Here is a 13,966-nt window from a genome sequence, read left to right as displayed (position 1 = left end):
AATTGTTTTGTCCCACTGAGACAAGGAAGGAATGGTAAGGTGAAGGAGCCTTGGATGACAAGAGAAGTGGAGCTTCTAGTCAAGTGGAAGAAGGAAGCTTACGTAAGGTTGAGGAAGCAAGGATCTGACTCTGCTCTCGAAGGTTACAAGGTAGCCAGGAAGGAACTCAAAAATGGTCTGAGGAGAGCTAGATGGGGGCATGAAAAAGCCCTGGTGAGAAGGATTAGGGAAAACCCCAAGGCATTCTACACTTATGTGAGATATAAGAGGGTGATCAAAGTGAAAGTAGGGCCGATCAGGGATAGTGGAGGGAACGTGCCTCGAGTCTGAGGAGATGGGGGAGGCCCTAAATGAATATTTTGCTTTAGTATTCACTAGAGAGAGGAACCTTGTTGCTCATGAGAACAGTGTGAACCAGGTTAATATACTTGAACAGGTTGATATTAAGAAGGAGGATGTGTTGGAAATTTTGAAAAGCATCAGGATAGATAGGTCCCCTGGGCCTGACGGGATATACCCAAGGTTACTACAGGAAGCGAGGGAGGAGATTGCTGCGCCGTTGGCGATGATCTTTGCGTCCTCACTCTCCACTGGAGTAGTACCGGATGATTGGAGGGTGGCGAATGTTGTTCCCCTGTTCAAGAAAGGGAATATGGAAATCCCTGGGAATTACAGACCCATCAGTCTTACGTCTGTGGTGAGCAAAGTATTGGAAAGGATTCTGAGAGATAGGATTTATGATTATTTAGAAAAACATAGTTTGATTAAAGATAGTCAGCATGGGTTTGTGAGGGGCAGGTCATGCCTCACAAGCCACATTGAATTCTTTGAGGATGTGACGAGACACATTGATGAAGGTAGGGCAGTGGATGTGGTGTATATGCATTTCAGTAAGGCATTTGATAAGGTTCCCCATGGTAGGCTCATTCAGAAAGTCAGAGGGTATGGGATACAGGAAAATTTGGCAGTCTGAATACAGAATTGGCTGGCCGAAAGAAGACAGCGAGTGGTAGTGGATGGAAAGTATTCCGCCTGGAGGTCGGTGACCAGTGGTATCCCGCAGGGATCTGTTCTGAGAGCGCTGCGATTTGTGGTTTTTATAAATGACTTGGATGAGGAAGTGGAAGGGTGGGTTAGTAAGTTTGCCGATGACACGAAGGTTGGTGGAGTTGTAGATAGTGTTGAGGGTTGTTGTAGGTTACAGCAGGACATTGACAGGATGCAGAGCTGGTCTGAGAAGAGGCAGATGGAGTTCAACCTTGATAAATGTGAAATGATTCATTTTGGAAGGTTGAATTTTAATGCTGAATATAGGGTTAAAGGCAGGATTCTTGGAAGTGTGGAAGACCAGAGGGATCTTGGGGTCCACGTACATAGATCCCTCAAAGTTTCCACCCAGGTTGATGGGGTTGTTAAGAAGGCGTATAGTGTGTTGGCTTTCATTAACAGGAAGATTGAGTTTAAGATCCACGTTATAAAACACTGGGCTAAATAGCTGGCTTTTAAAGCAGACCAAGGCAGGCCTGAAGCATGGTTCAATTCCCGTACCAGCTTCCCCGAACAGGCGCCGGAATGTGGCGACTAGGGGCTTTTCACAATAACTTCATTGAAGCCTACTTGTGACAATAAGTGATTTTCATTTCATTTCAATAGACCACACTTGGAATATTGTGTCCAGTTCTGGTCGCCTCATTATAGGAAGAATGTGGATGCTTTGGAGAGGGTGCAGAGGAGATTTACCAGGCTGCTGCTTGGACTGGAGGGCATGTCTTATGAAGAAAGGTTGCGGGAGCTAGGGCATTTCTCACTGGAGTGAAGAAGGCAGAGTGGTGACTTGATAGAGGTGTGCAAGGTGAAGAGAGGCATGGATAGAGTGGATAACCAGAGACTTTTCCCCAGGGTGACATAATTTTAAGGTGATTGGAGGAAGGTATAGGGGAGATGTCAGAGGTAGGTTCACACAGAGAGTGGTGGGTGCGTGGAATGCACTGCCAGCAGAGGTGGTGGTGTCAGAGTCATTAGGGACATCTAAGCGACTCTTAGACAGACACATGGACAGCAGTAAATTGAAGGGGTGTAGGTTAGGTTGATCTTGGATTAGGAAAAATGGTCGGCACAACATCGTGGGCTGAAGGCCCTGTACTGTGCTGATCTGATCTATGTTCTCTTTCTCTCCCCCCCCCCCCCCCCCATGCCTTTGTGTCTTGAAAAATGACATAGACTGTTCTTTCAGACATTCTAGGTTACATTATTACTCTGCACAGTGTAGCCACCTAAAATGGCTGCTTCACTATTAATTTGGCCAAAACCTGCTATAAAATGGCTAACCGAAAAGGCTGATGGGAAAAGCAGCCAACAGGACACAAACGGACAGCTGCAGACAGAATAGCGTATTCGGCTCTGGGGAAGTCAGCCCAGATCGATACCTACGACTATTAGCAGCACATCAACACAGACACAGACATCTGCAGTTTAATCGGCTATCCCCGAGAACAATTGCAACATATTAGCAATTGAATGCCGGGCCAAACCTCTCGGCGCCTGCAGTGGCCGAAACAAAGACAGACCCCCCCCCCCCCCCGATCGAGGAATCGCCCCATTATTGGAGCATATTGAACCCAGTGATTGGGAACAAGTCCAATCACTTGGGACTCGGTGTCAAGGGCCGTCTCGAGAGGCGGGAAGCTCCTGGGCCCTATAAATTGAGGGGCCAAGTTCAGATCGCTCTCTCGCTTCCTTCTTCTCCTGCTCGCAACCTTCGCAAGAACATCGACCAGAAACTAAGTTTGACTCCAGCGATCGCTACCCGATAGAGACTCCTAGCCATTGACCCGTATCAGCCTTTTGAATCACTCAGGCCAGATCCAATTCGATAAACCATTCGTTTCCCTGACCTGGTGGGCCATCCCCAAAAGTTAAGTATTGGCCAGTAGTGGTAGGTTTTGATATAGATAGTAGGATTATTGTGTAAGTATTGATTGCTGTACATAATAAATGACCGTTGATTTCAATCTTACTAAGCGGTGTGCTGACTTATTAATCATAACTCGAGCTTGAACCACGTGGCGGTATCAGAAAGATACCTGGCGACTTGTGAGCAAAGGTGACATTTTCAGAGCTAATAAAACTAAGGCTAATAAGAGCAACAACAGTTAGTTAGCTCATCCCAGCATCGTCAGGACCAGACAATCTTTTTCTAAGTTCCATGAGCGTATGTGCAAAAGGAATATTTTTAGCTCTTAAATGACCCTAAAGTTAGCATTGCCTCCGGAAAATGTTGGGGATGGGAGGACAGAGATTATCTGTTTTAGCGAATAACTATTTAAAAAATGTAAACAAATAATTATACAGAAAGCTTCCATTTCATCAGACTATTTTCTTAGCTGCAGGATATAGCTGCCTCTTTAAACAACAATTCAAAATGTTTTGTTTAGAAGCTGTCTACATTCGCCCCACTTGAAAGATTCCCATACAGCAGTTTTGTTTTAATACATGTTTGTGCATGTTTATTTGCCTCCATGAAATATATATGAAATACTGCAATTGAATTAAAAAATTTACATTAAAAGTAAATCTATATTTGTATTTTTCAATTTCTTTAAAGCTATACCTAAATAATTTTGAGAATTGCAGGTGTGTGCTAATGAATTAAGCAGTTAAATACATATGCAGTCATTTGCCTTTTATTGGCCAACTATCACAAACCTATAATAATCTTTATTGTCACAAGTAGGCTTACATTAACACTGCAATGAAGTTACTGTGAAAATGGTGCCTGTTCGGGTACACAGAGGGAGAATTCAGAATGTCCAAATGACCTAACAGCACGTCTTTCGGGACTTGTGGGAGGAAACTGGAGCACCCGGAAGAAACCCACGCAGACACGGGGAGAATGTGCAGACTCCAACCTATTCAATGGAGTGGATTATTTTATGCCAATAATCTGGAAGGCACTACCTGAAAGGGAGATGAAAGAAGTTCCCATTACAGCTATCAAAAGTGAATTGGCTGTATAATTGAAAAGACAAAAACCTGACAGGATTATGGAGGGATGAAGCAGGGGATTAGGTCTAATTTGAATGCTCAAAGAGCTAGCATAGTCACAGGTCTGGCAGCCTCCTACTGTACTGTATAATTCTTTTTATGTTCTGTTAAACATTCTGTGCAGATGACTATTTAGAACTTAATATTTATAGTATTCAGTCAGGATGCTTAACAATAATTGCCTGATTTCAACGTGCACAATAGCAGACAATCTGATTAAATAAACAGGCAAATGAAGGATGGACATTTGATACTGTTCGGTGTTTCCTTTTGGGAGCAAGAGTGAGGAGAGACCTTGCACATTAAATGGTACAATTGAAAGAGATCGGGGAACAGAGTAACTTGGGGAAGATCACATACACAAATCTTTGAAGTAAAAAGGACCACGTTAAAATTGCATTTCCAAACAATCTTGAAATAATTTCTTGGAACCAAACCAAGACTCTAGTGCTATCTGTTGCTGGTTTCCTAAAGTTTATTTTTTAAAAGATTGGAAAAGGTGGTGGATCTAGAGCATTGCAGCACTTTTGATGCAGCTGAATGGCTTGTTATATGACTGGAGAAGCCAGTTAGCTTTAGCCACCTTGGTGCCAAACTAATGTTATGTGACTGAATAAGTGGGGCAGGTTTCCTTCCCAGCCATAGATTGACTGAGATTTTAATACAGTCCAACAGTTTCATTACTGTCACCAGGATTGTTTTGGTTGCATATTTAAGTAAAACTGAATTCCAATGTTCAAACTGCCATGGCGTGAAGTTTGAACCATTCTGGGAGAGTACAACCACTATAGTGCACATTTGATAAATATAAGGTTGTGTTGTTCCTGTTTTTTAATAACTGATATATTATCAATATAAATTTTAGTACAGAGTCCTAATTAATCTGCAAAACCGATTTGTATAAATGTAATTGTAGTTCAGAGGATATGAATCTCGCTTGCTTGATCCATGAAGTAGCCAAAGGTGCAACATTTATTTAGTAAAATCGATTCCATATAAAACGCGTGAGAAAATCAGAATTATTATTTATAGATCATTTTTTAATTGGAGTTCAAATCCAAATGTTAATTGTTGAACCAAGGTCCTATCTGCCAGTATGTTCATCTGGCAGTCCTGAAGTTTGAAATAATGACCCTATTTTACATCGATGCAGGAGTTGCCATCAAATGTATTTTTCTCAGATCTGGCTGTGGAGCGACACATTGTTGCTTTGGAACTGTAAAAAGGTAAAGTCTCTATAGTCCCAGGTGACCATAGGCTGCTTTGCCCTTTGAGGGGGAGAGATGATTGGTAGTGGTTTAACCTGAGGATGACCACACCTCGGGCAAGGGCAAGATTGAGAAGGCAGGACCTTCATGAATAACCTCAGCCGGTACAGGAATTAAACCTGCGCTGCTGCACAATGAACCAGGTAGTTCTGCAGCACGAACCAGCTGTCTAGCCACCTGAGCTAAACCAACCCCTTGTTGCTTTGGTACACTAACTGTAGTGCAGTAGTGAATGTGACATTCTGGATATACATACAGATAACAATAGAGTTCCCTAACTCTCTCCGAATAATAAAATTAACACAGTCAAGACTTAATAGTACTATTGAATACTGAATTCTCCATGTATCTTCAACCCAGTTTAATCAAAAGTTCATAATTTAATCGATGTGTGGTATCCACATGTGTACAAATTGTGAAGTTTGCTCACCTAATAGGCAATGCATCTAAAAATAAATCAATTGTACTACACGTTTCTGTGTAATGCCCGAGATATTTTTGTAAGATCAGCACCCTAAATTTGGAAGGCCAAAATAGCAATTAGGAGTTTTGACTGCTGACTTTTTTTTTGCACTGAAATAAATTTGGCACAGAACATTTTACTTGCCTGCTATGACACTTCTACAATGCTTGTAACAAAACTGAACGTGATTAATGTTGACATTTTCTCTAAAGATTTAAAAACATTGTGTTCTCAGCAACGGCTGAACATTGACTCAGGTGGGAAGGCAGAAGACTGGAGTGAGAGGGAAAAACAATTGCACTTGTTTCGCAAGCTAACAAGCCACACTGTACGCTGCCCCTCTTTCCCCCCCCCCCCCCCCCCATGCAACCTATTTAGCTAATGAGCACGGTGGTGCAGTGGTTAGCACTGCTGCCACAGTGCCAGGGACCCGGGTTTGATTCTGGCCTTGGGTGACTCTGTTTTGCATGTTGTCCATGTGTCTGGGTTTCTTCCAGGTGCTCTGGTTTCCTCCCACAGTTCAAAAGATGCGCAAGTTAGGTGGATTAATAAGATCATAAGAACTAGGAGCAGGAGTAGGCCATCTGGCCCCTCGAGCCTGCTCCGCCATTCAATGAGATCATGGCTGATCTTTTGTGGACTCAGCTCCACTTTCCAGCCCAAACACCATAACCCTTTATTCCTTTATTCTTCAAAAAACTATCTATCTTTATCTTGAAAACATTTAATGAAGGAGCCTCAACTGCTTCACTGGGCAGGGAATTCCATAGATTCACAACCCTTTGGGTGAAGAAGTTCCTCCTAAGCTCAGTCCTAAATCTACTTCCCCTTATTTTGAGGCTATGCCCCCTAGTTCTGCTTTCACCCGCCAGTGGAAACAACCTGCCCGCATCTATCCTATCTATTGCCATGATGAATGCACAGGGTTGCGGGAGAGTGAGCCTAAGTAGAGTGCTCTTTCGAAGGGTTGGTGCAGACTCAATGGGCCTCCTGCACTGGATATTCTATGGATTCAAATAACTAATTCTGTAAATAGTTAACTTTTCTCGAGGGCGGTGTGGTGGCTGGCACTGCTGCCTCATGGCACGGAGTTCCTGGGTTCGACCCCGGTTCACAATCCGTGGGGAGTTTGTGCATTCCCCCTGTGTTTGCGTGGGTCTCACCCCACAACCCAAAAGATGTTCAGTTTAGGTGGATTGGCTGTGCTGAATTGCCCCTTACTTGGGAAAAAGAATAATTGGATACTCTAAATTTAAAAATCCGGTAGTTAACATTTTTCTGAAGTTCCTTGAGTTACCCAAGGCCAAGTACTTGCTGTTCTTGCTCCTTTCGCTGAAGTTTTTTTTTAAAAGTAGCAATGAGTGTTGGACTTCAAGCTGTCTTGAGATTTCATACAAGAGCTGAGTTTCTTTTGTCTTGGGCCTGCCTGAGGGAGTGAGAGAGCTGTCCAGAAACAGATGCCTTCTTATACCATGCAAACATAGTGTGGTATCAATGGCATCTGTGGACTTCTTGACACATAACTTCAGCATATTGGTGAGCTGCAGTAATAGCTATGTCTCCGACCATGATTTTTCCTTGCCTAGATTGGTATTACATTTGAAGAAAACCCAGAACTCTTGTTGGTTTCAATTTTTCTACGTGCATCAATTAACTGCACTCTGCTTCTTGGGTCTGTCAAGCACAATGATCTTTGGTGTTGGGGTGATTTTGAGAAGAAGGTGATAACAGTTCATTACCATTAACAAGTATATAATTTTTTATCTTTTGTTATTCCATTTCGGACATTTGCTAATGACTTCACGCGGCCCAACATGATGCATTAACTAAAGATGACAATGTTTTCAATGTAGCGGAGGCATTTGTTGTTAAAGTATCTGAATATGTAACATTGAAAAGGAAAAGCAATACAGACAGCATTATCTGAAAACAGCAAACGTAGGAGAAAAACACTTCAGCACTTGACTTCATACACTTCTACTGATTTGGAGTCATAATTGGCCATTTCGCAAAACCTGCTTCAAATGGGGATGCTAAGCATTGCACCTCCCTTTTTCATAGATTTATTTGTGCTTTAGTAATGGAATTTGGAAGCCTGTAGCCTACTGCCTCTTGTGTTATGTACTCTGGGATAACACAGGCTGCAACTGGATGCAGCTTTAACCAAAAGATACTCCAGACCTTGAAGTTAGTTCAATCTGATTTATTGAACCAGTAGCACAGTTCTCTGAGTTCGACTCTATGCTAACCTAAGTGTGGTTACTCAGTCTGACTGAACCAGACTAGCTCTTAGCCATGTGCTGGAGGTGTGATACTGTACATACATCCTGACTCACTCTGTAGATGTTCATCAGTGGAAAGAGGTGGAGTGTGAGTGCCTTGTGCCTTTTATAGTGAGATACCACCCCGGAGTGTCCTGCCTGCTCATTGGTCATGTCCTGTTCACTGTGTTCATTAGCTGCCTGTCTGTACATCATTATCTGCATGTCTGCATATCATGACACTGCCCAAACTTTGAAGAAGCCCCTTTTGAAAGTCTGGTATTTTTTTTTCTGTTTGGTGTAATTTAATGATTTTTTTGTCTCTGTTTCAGAGCTAAAGCTGGAGAGGCCTGTGTTCCTGGTCAGAAGAGAGGAAGCTGTGAAACACATTCTCTATCTCTTTCTAAAAGGTAAGACTGCACAGTGCAACATCTTCAAATGCGACGGTCAACACTAGCATTCTAATCAACCTAAATGCTAATCGTCTTGCGTATTGGCTTTTGTGCTTATATGCATTGACCACAAAACCTTTTTTTCAAAATGTCTTCCTTCTGTTAGTCTGAATGTTGTAGGTTTGATACATCTCATCCACAATATATCAGACTTTTTCAGTCCCTATTTTGGAAATTAATAACTTGAAGAACAATCTTGTTTAAAGCTAAATAGAAAAAAGATATGCGGCAAAGAAACAGGCCAATTGATCAACCAATCTATGACGTGTATATACTTCACCTGAGTTTCCTCCCATCTTTCCTCATCTAAACCTTTCATCATAATCCTCTTTTCTGCCTTACTTTTCTCTAGCTTCACGGGTATCTGCTGCCCTTTTCCTTCTAGATGATAGTGGCTGTGGGTTTGGAACGTGCTGTCTAAGGAGCCTTGGTGAGTTCCTGCAGTGCGTCTTGTAGATCAGTGTTTTTCAAACTTTTTTTTTCACGAGATCCACTTTTGCCAATCAGCCGACTTTTGCTGCCTTTGCCACGTTCGCTTATCTTTAATGCGCAAGGGGAGTCTGGTTGGTCCTCACAATCTCACTTGAATCAGGTTCATGGGAGGAGAGGACAATGCACATATCAGATGCAGAATTCAGCCAGTTTCATCTTTATGTAAGCGGAAAATCCAACCAAGCACGCGTAGGTCGTCGTGAAGGGCAATAGCAACAAAATGCCTGTTTTACTCAGCACTGGATACTCCTAGGAGATGCTACTCCAGAATGTTGAAAGCCTCATGGGATTTTGGCATGATTTTTAATGTGGTATCACAGGTCAGCGACAGCAGCGTAGTATTTTCATTTGGAGTCTGATGTACTTTAATTTTTGTTTTCATTTTTTTAAATTTAGAGTAAGCTATTTTTTCCAATTAAGGGCAATTTACATGGCCCCGTGTCTATGTAGGTTTCCTCCGGGTGCTCCGGTTTCCTCCCGCAAAGTCCCGAAAGACATGCCTGTTATGTGAATTGGACATTCTGAATTCTCCCTCGGTGTACCTGAACAGGCACCGGAGATGTGTCGTCCAGGGGATTTTCACAGTAACTTCATTGCCGTGTTAATGTAAGCCTACTTGTGACATTAATGAAGATTATTATTATTATCTGTGTAAAATATTTCTCAGAGCTGATTAGGCTCTAAACTGATGTAAAAATTAGACCTCGGGGAAGGAAGACAAAATTGTAATAGTTGTAGGAAATACACAAGGGAATGGAAGTTTGTTTCTTGACTAAATCAGACATGTTTCGAAAATTGCAGTAAGTTTCAGAAAATTTAAATGACGTGAGTGCAGAATGCTGCAGTACAGAAGAATTGCAAAAGGTTAGCATACAGGTACGGCAAATAATTAGTAAGGTAAATAGAATATTGGGCTTCGTTACAAGGAGGATAGAGTGTAAAAGTAGGGAAGTCTTGATACAACTGTACAGGGCATTACTGGGACCACGCCTAGAGTACTGTGTACAGCATTCATCTCTAAGCTGGAATATAATCGTATTGGAAGCATTTCAGAGAATGTTCACTGGCCTGATTCCTGGAATGAACGATTGATTTGTGAGAAAAAGGTGAGCAGGTTGAGCCTGTACTCATCGGAGTTTGGAAGAATGAAAGGTGATCATATTGAAATATATAAGATTGAGAAGGCTTGACTGGAAATATTGTGAGAGGATGTTTCCCTTCATGGGTATCTAGAACTATGGAATATAATTTTTTTAAATGGGCCTCCTTTCCTTCCCTCGTAAGATTTTGTCTTTGGAATTCTCTTCTGAGAGCAGTGGAGGTCAGGTCATCGCATAGATTCAAGGCTTGGGTCATCGAATATATTCAAGGCTGAGTTGGACAGATTTTTGATTGATAAGGGAATCGATTGTATCGGGGGCAGGCAGGAAAATGGTGTTAAGGCCACAATCGGATTAGCCGTGCTCTTATTCAATGGCTGAGGAGGCTCAAGAGGGTCAAATGGTCGTCTACTCCAATTTCTTATGCGCTTGTCTGTATTGGTTGTATTTGCACCTCCTTCTCTGTCCCTAGTTTTGCTCATGCAGTTTTGGGGCTTTTGGGCCTCTGAAACGTAGCCTCACTAGAGCTTGCAGATTTATTTTTAAATAGAGATTTGTCATAGCTGTGGCGTGATGTGGAGAATAAAGTAACCAGAAGAGTCATGTGGCCCATTGGTGAAGCCACCTGTGAATATATTGTGCAGATGTATTTACTCACTTCAGCCATTTTCCCACCCCACAATCCCCAGATCGAGGTGCTCTGCATGCCAAATAAAGCTTGTTTGGACATGTGGTTGTTGCTTTTACTGAGTGGAAAATTTGTACTGTCCATTCAGACAGTGCTTAAAATACTTTGTGTGAACTTGTGATGTTTTCTATAGCTAGGCTCTTACCTTTTGTCTAGATGATGTGTACTTTCCAAATTAATACCTCTACATGTCATCAAAATAAGCTCAATTATTAATCATTTTTGGCTCTGCTCAATATGCTAACTTTTTTTTATAAAAAGAAATTGCATCATTTTGTCAATCCTACCGATTTGTACATTGGAGTGGGTTTATTGCATTTGCTGGGAAATTGAGTTCAGTGGCAGACTTGCTGAAGGAAGATGATTCCTACTTGTAGATATTTTTCAAATGTTTTATAATAGTTGATTATTGAAATGGGTATGAATGCTTACACCATTTTTGTTTTATGTGCAGACTGTTAAGCCATTTGGGATATTGCTGCAAAGAGCTTCACTATTCTAACTGGGGCTGCACTAATGAAACCCTAATTCTCTGACCCCAGGCTTACAGAATGCAGAAGCACCCCTTGTATGTCTCAAGATGAAATGTTGCCCGATATAGTTTAGGCCCAAGGTGTGACAAACTGTAAAACTAACTTAACGTCGTATTTTCTCAATCGGAGAACTCTCATATTCATCAAACTGCACATTAAAGATGGAAATTTTTCTGTCAGTTTGAATTATGTCAGTAAAGTAATGGTTTGTTATCTCATTGAATCTACCAAAAACATTTTCACAACGGGCGGTTTGGGTCTGGAGTGCACTACCTGGAGGCAGGTTCAATCAAGGCATTCAAGAGGGCATTAGATAATTACTTGACTAGAAACGATGTGCAGGGGTACAGGGAGAAGACTGGAATGAATGGCACTCAGTCATAATGCTCATTTGGAGAGCCGGCGCAGATACAATGATTCTGTGCAGTAACAATTCTCTGATACAGCAACAGCTCATGTTATTGTGGCTGAAAATCTCTTTCGCTCTGTAATGATTGAAGAATGAAGTGAAGAATGTTTTTAACTTGAATAAGAAGTGCCTTGATTGCATCAAAAAAAAGTTTGTTTCTATTTGAGTATCTTAGACCATTTTGCTCAGTATTATTTTCCTCAACCAGTGTTGCAGCTGAACAATGTATGATTAACAATATGCATCAAGTCTAGATTCAAAGACATCTTTTGAGATTATCATGCTAAATGAAAATTTACGCTCTTTTTAAACTTGTGAATGACTATAATTGCAACTTTAAATATTTTCCACTTTTGTTTTCTGCTGCAATTTTGGAAAACTTTATTGGCGTGTTCTTCCATATTTCACCTTTGAAAAGGGCAGCACAGTGGTGCAGTGGTTAGCATTGCTGTCTCGCGGCACTGAGGTCCCAGGTTCGATGCTGGCTCTGGGTCACTGTCCGTGTGGAGTTTGCACATTCTCCCCGTGTTTGCGTGGGTTTCACCCCCACAATCCAAATATATGCAGATTGTCCCTTAATTGGCAAAAAACAGAACTGGGTACTCTAAATTTATTTTTAAAAATATTTTGCTATTGATTCCTTATCACTACCAAGCTGACGAGGTTAAACCATATATTTAGATGTACAATACATTTACTTATGTATTGAAATGAATACATGTATGAATAAGAAAGCTTCTAGTTTGCAATGAATAATGAAACTTATTGGTATTAAGATATAGGAGCAGAATTAGGCTACTCGGCCCATCGAGTCTGCTCCGCCATTCAATCATGGCTGATATTTTTCTCATCCCCATTCTCCTACCTTCTCTCTGTAATCCCTGATCCCCTTATCAATCAAGAACCTATCTATCTCTGTCTTAAAGACACTCAATGATTTAGCCTCCACAGCCTTCTGCCGCAAAGAGTTCCATGGATTCACCACCCTCTGGCTGAAGAAATTCCTCCTCATCTCCGTTTTAAAGGATCGTCCTTTTAGTCTGAGATTGTGTCCTCTGCTTCTAGTTTTTCCTACAAGTGGAAACATCCTCTCCACATCCACTCTATCCAGGCCTCGCAGTATCCTGTAAGTTTCAATAAGATCCTCCCTCATCCTTCTAAACTCCAACGCGTACAGACCCAGAGTCCTCAACCACTCATACGACAAGCTCTTCATTCCAGGGATCATTCTTGTGAACCTTTTCTGGACTCTTTCCAAGGCCAGCACATCCTTCCTTAGATACAGGGCCCAAAACTGCTCACAATACTCCAAATGGGGTCTGACCAGAGCCTCATACAGCCTCAGAAGTACATCTCTGATCTTGCCGTCTAGCCCTCTCGACATGAATGCTAACATTGCATTTTTGCCTTCCTAACTGCCGACTGAACCTGCACGTTAACCTTAAGAGAATCGTGAACAAGGACTCCCAAGCTTCTTTAAGCTTCTGATTTCCTCAGCATCTTCCCATTTAGAAAATAGTCTATGCCTCCATTTCTCCTTCTAAAGCTTTCCATCAACAATTTAATAGAAAAACCGCCAACCTACCATTTTAATTGTAAACTTAATTGGCATTGAAAGTATTTGAGGTCAGTGTTCAGAGAAGGCTGGTAGTTTATAACTAGTGTGTGGAGAGCCAAAACTACTGCAGTGTGAGACCTGGTGTTCTCTTGCCAAACGTTTCTCCCAGATCGCCTAAAATGGAAATTTGATTGTATTTAACAAAAAGCAAATGCAGCCACGCAGATAACTCACCATGAAGTATTACTGTTTAAGCCAACAGGTATAATCCATAGGATAGATAGAATTGGGTGATAAAAATTCTCACTGTTATCTGGTCTTGTCAAAATAAGGCTGATAGATTATATAATGTTGGCGCAAAATGTGAAATAATAGATCCAGACTAATTCCTGAAAAATGTGCAGTTGAGATGTAGCTTTCCAATTGCACTTCAACATTGAGCCCATGGAATTTGAATGTGTGTATCTCCTGTTGAGTGAACATCTGAATTTTCAGTGAAACTTTACTTATTCAAAAAGTTGAAATTGAAGTCTGAGCTTTTAATGAGGAAACTTGTGTTTTAATGCTTAAAATGAATGGTCTTTGTGTTGGGACCTGGCATTGTATCTGCCTTGTCGGGAACTATTTGGTGCTTGAATGTGCGGGTATAAGCATGTGGGTGGGGTTTATCTTTTTGAATTGAATAGATTACATAATTG

At 41.5% G+C, this 13,966-nt stretch overlaps 1 protein-coding gene across 1 annotated transcript in view; it reads left to right on the top strand.

Annotated features, from left to right (window-relative positions):
- LOC140409092 (talin-1) overlaps positions 1-13,966 on the top strand; it is a 359,042-nt gene that overhangs the window by 114,131 nt on the left and 230,945 nt on the right. Inside the window, exon 2 of the mRNA XM_072497200.1 lies at positions 8,369-8,446. The gene's annotated coding sequence lies outside the window, so the exon portion shown is untranslated. The remainder of the gene's footprint in view (positions 1-8,368; positions 8,447-13,966) is intronic.

This window comes from Scyliorhinus torazame, chromosome 3 (assembly GCF_047496885.1).
Source record: "Scyliorhinus torazame isolate Kashiwa2021f chromosome 3, sScyTor2.1, whole genome shotgun sequence".
In the NCBI taxonomy this organism is placed as follows: domain Eukaryota; kingdom Metazoa; phylum Chordata; class Chondrichthyes; order Carcharhiniformes; family Scyliorhinidae; genus Scyliorhinus; species Scyliorhinus torazame.
The sequence above is the reverse complement of the archived record's forward strand: the minus strand, read 5'-3'. Positions and strand labels throughout refer to the sequence as shown.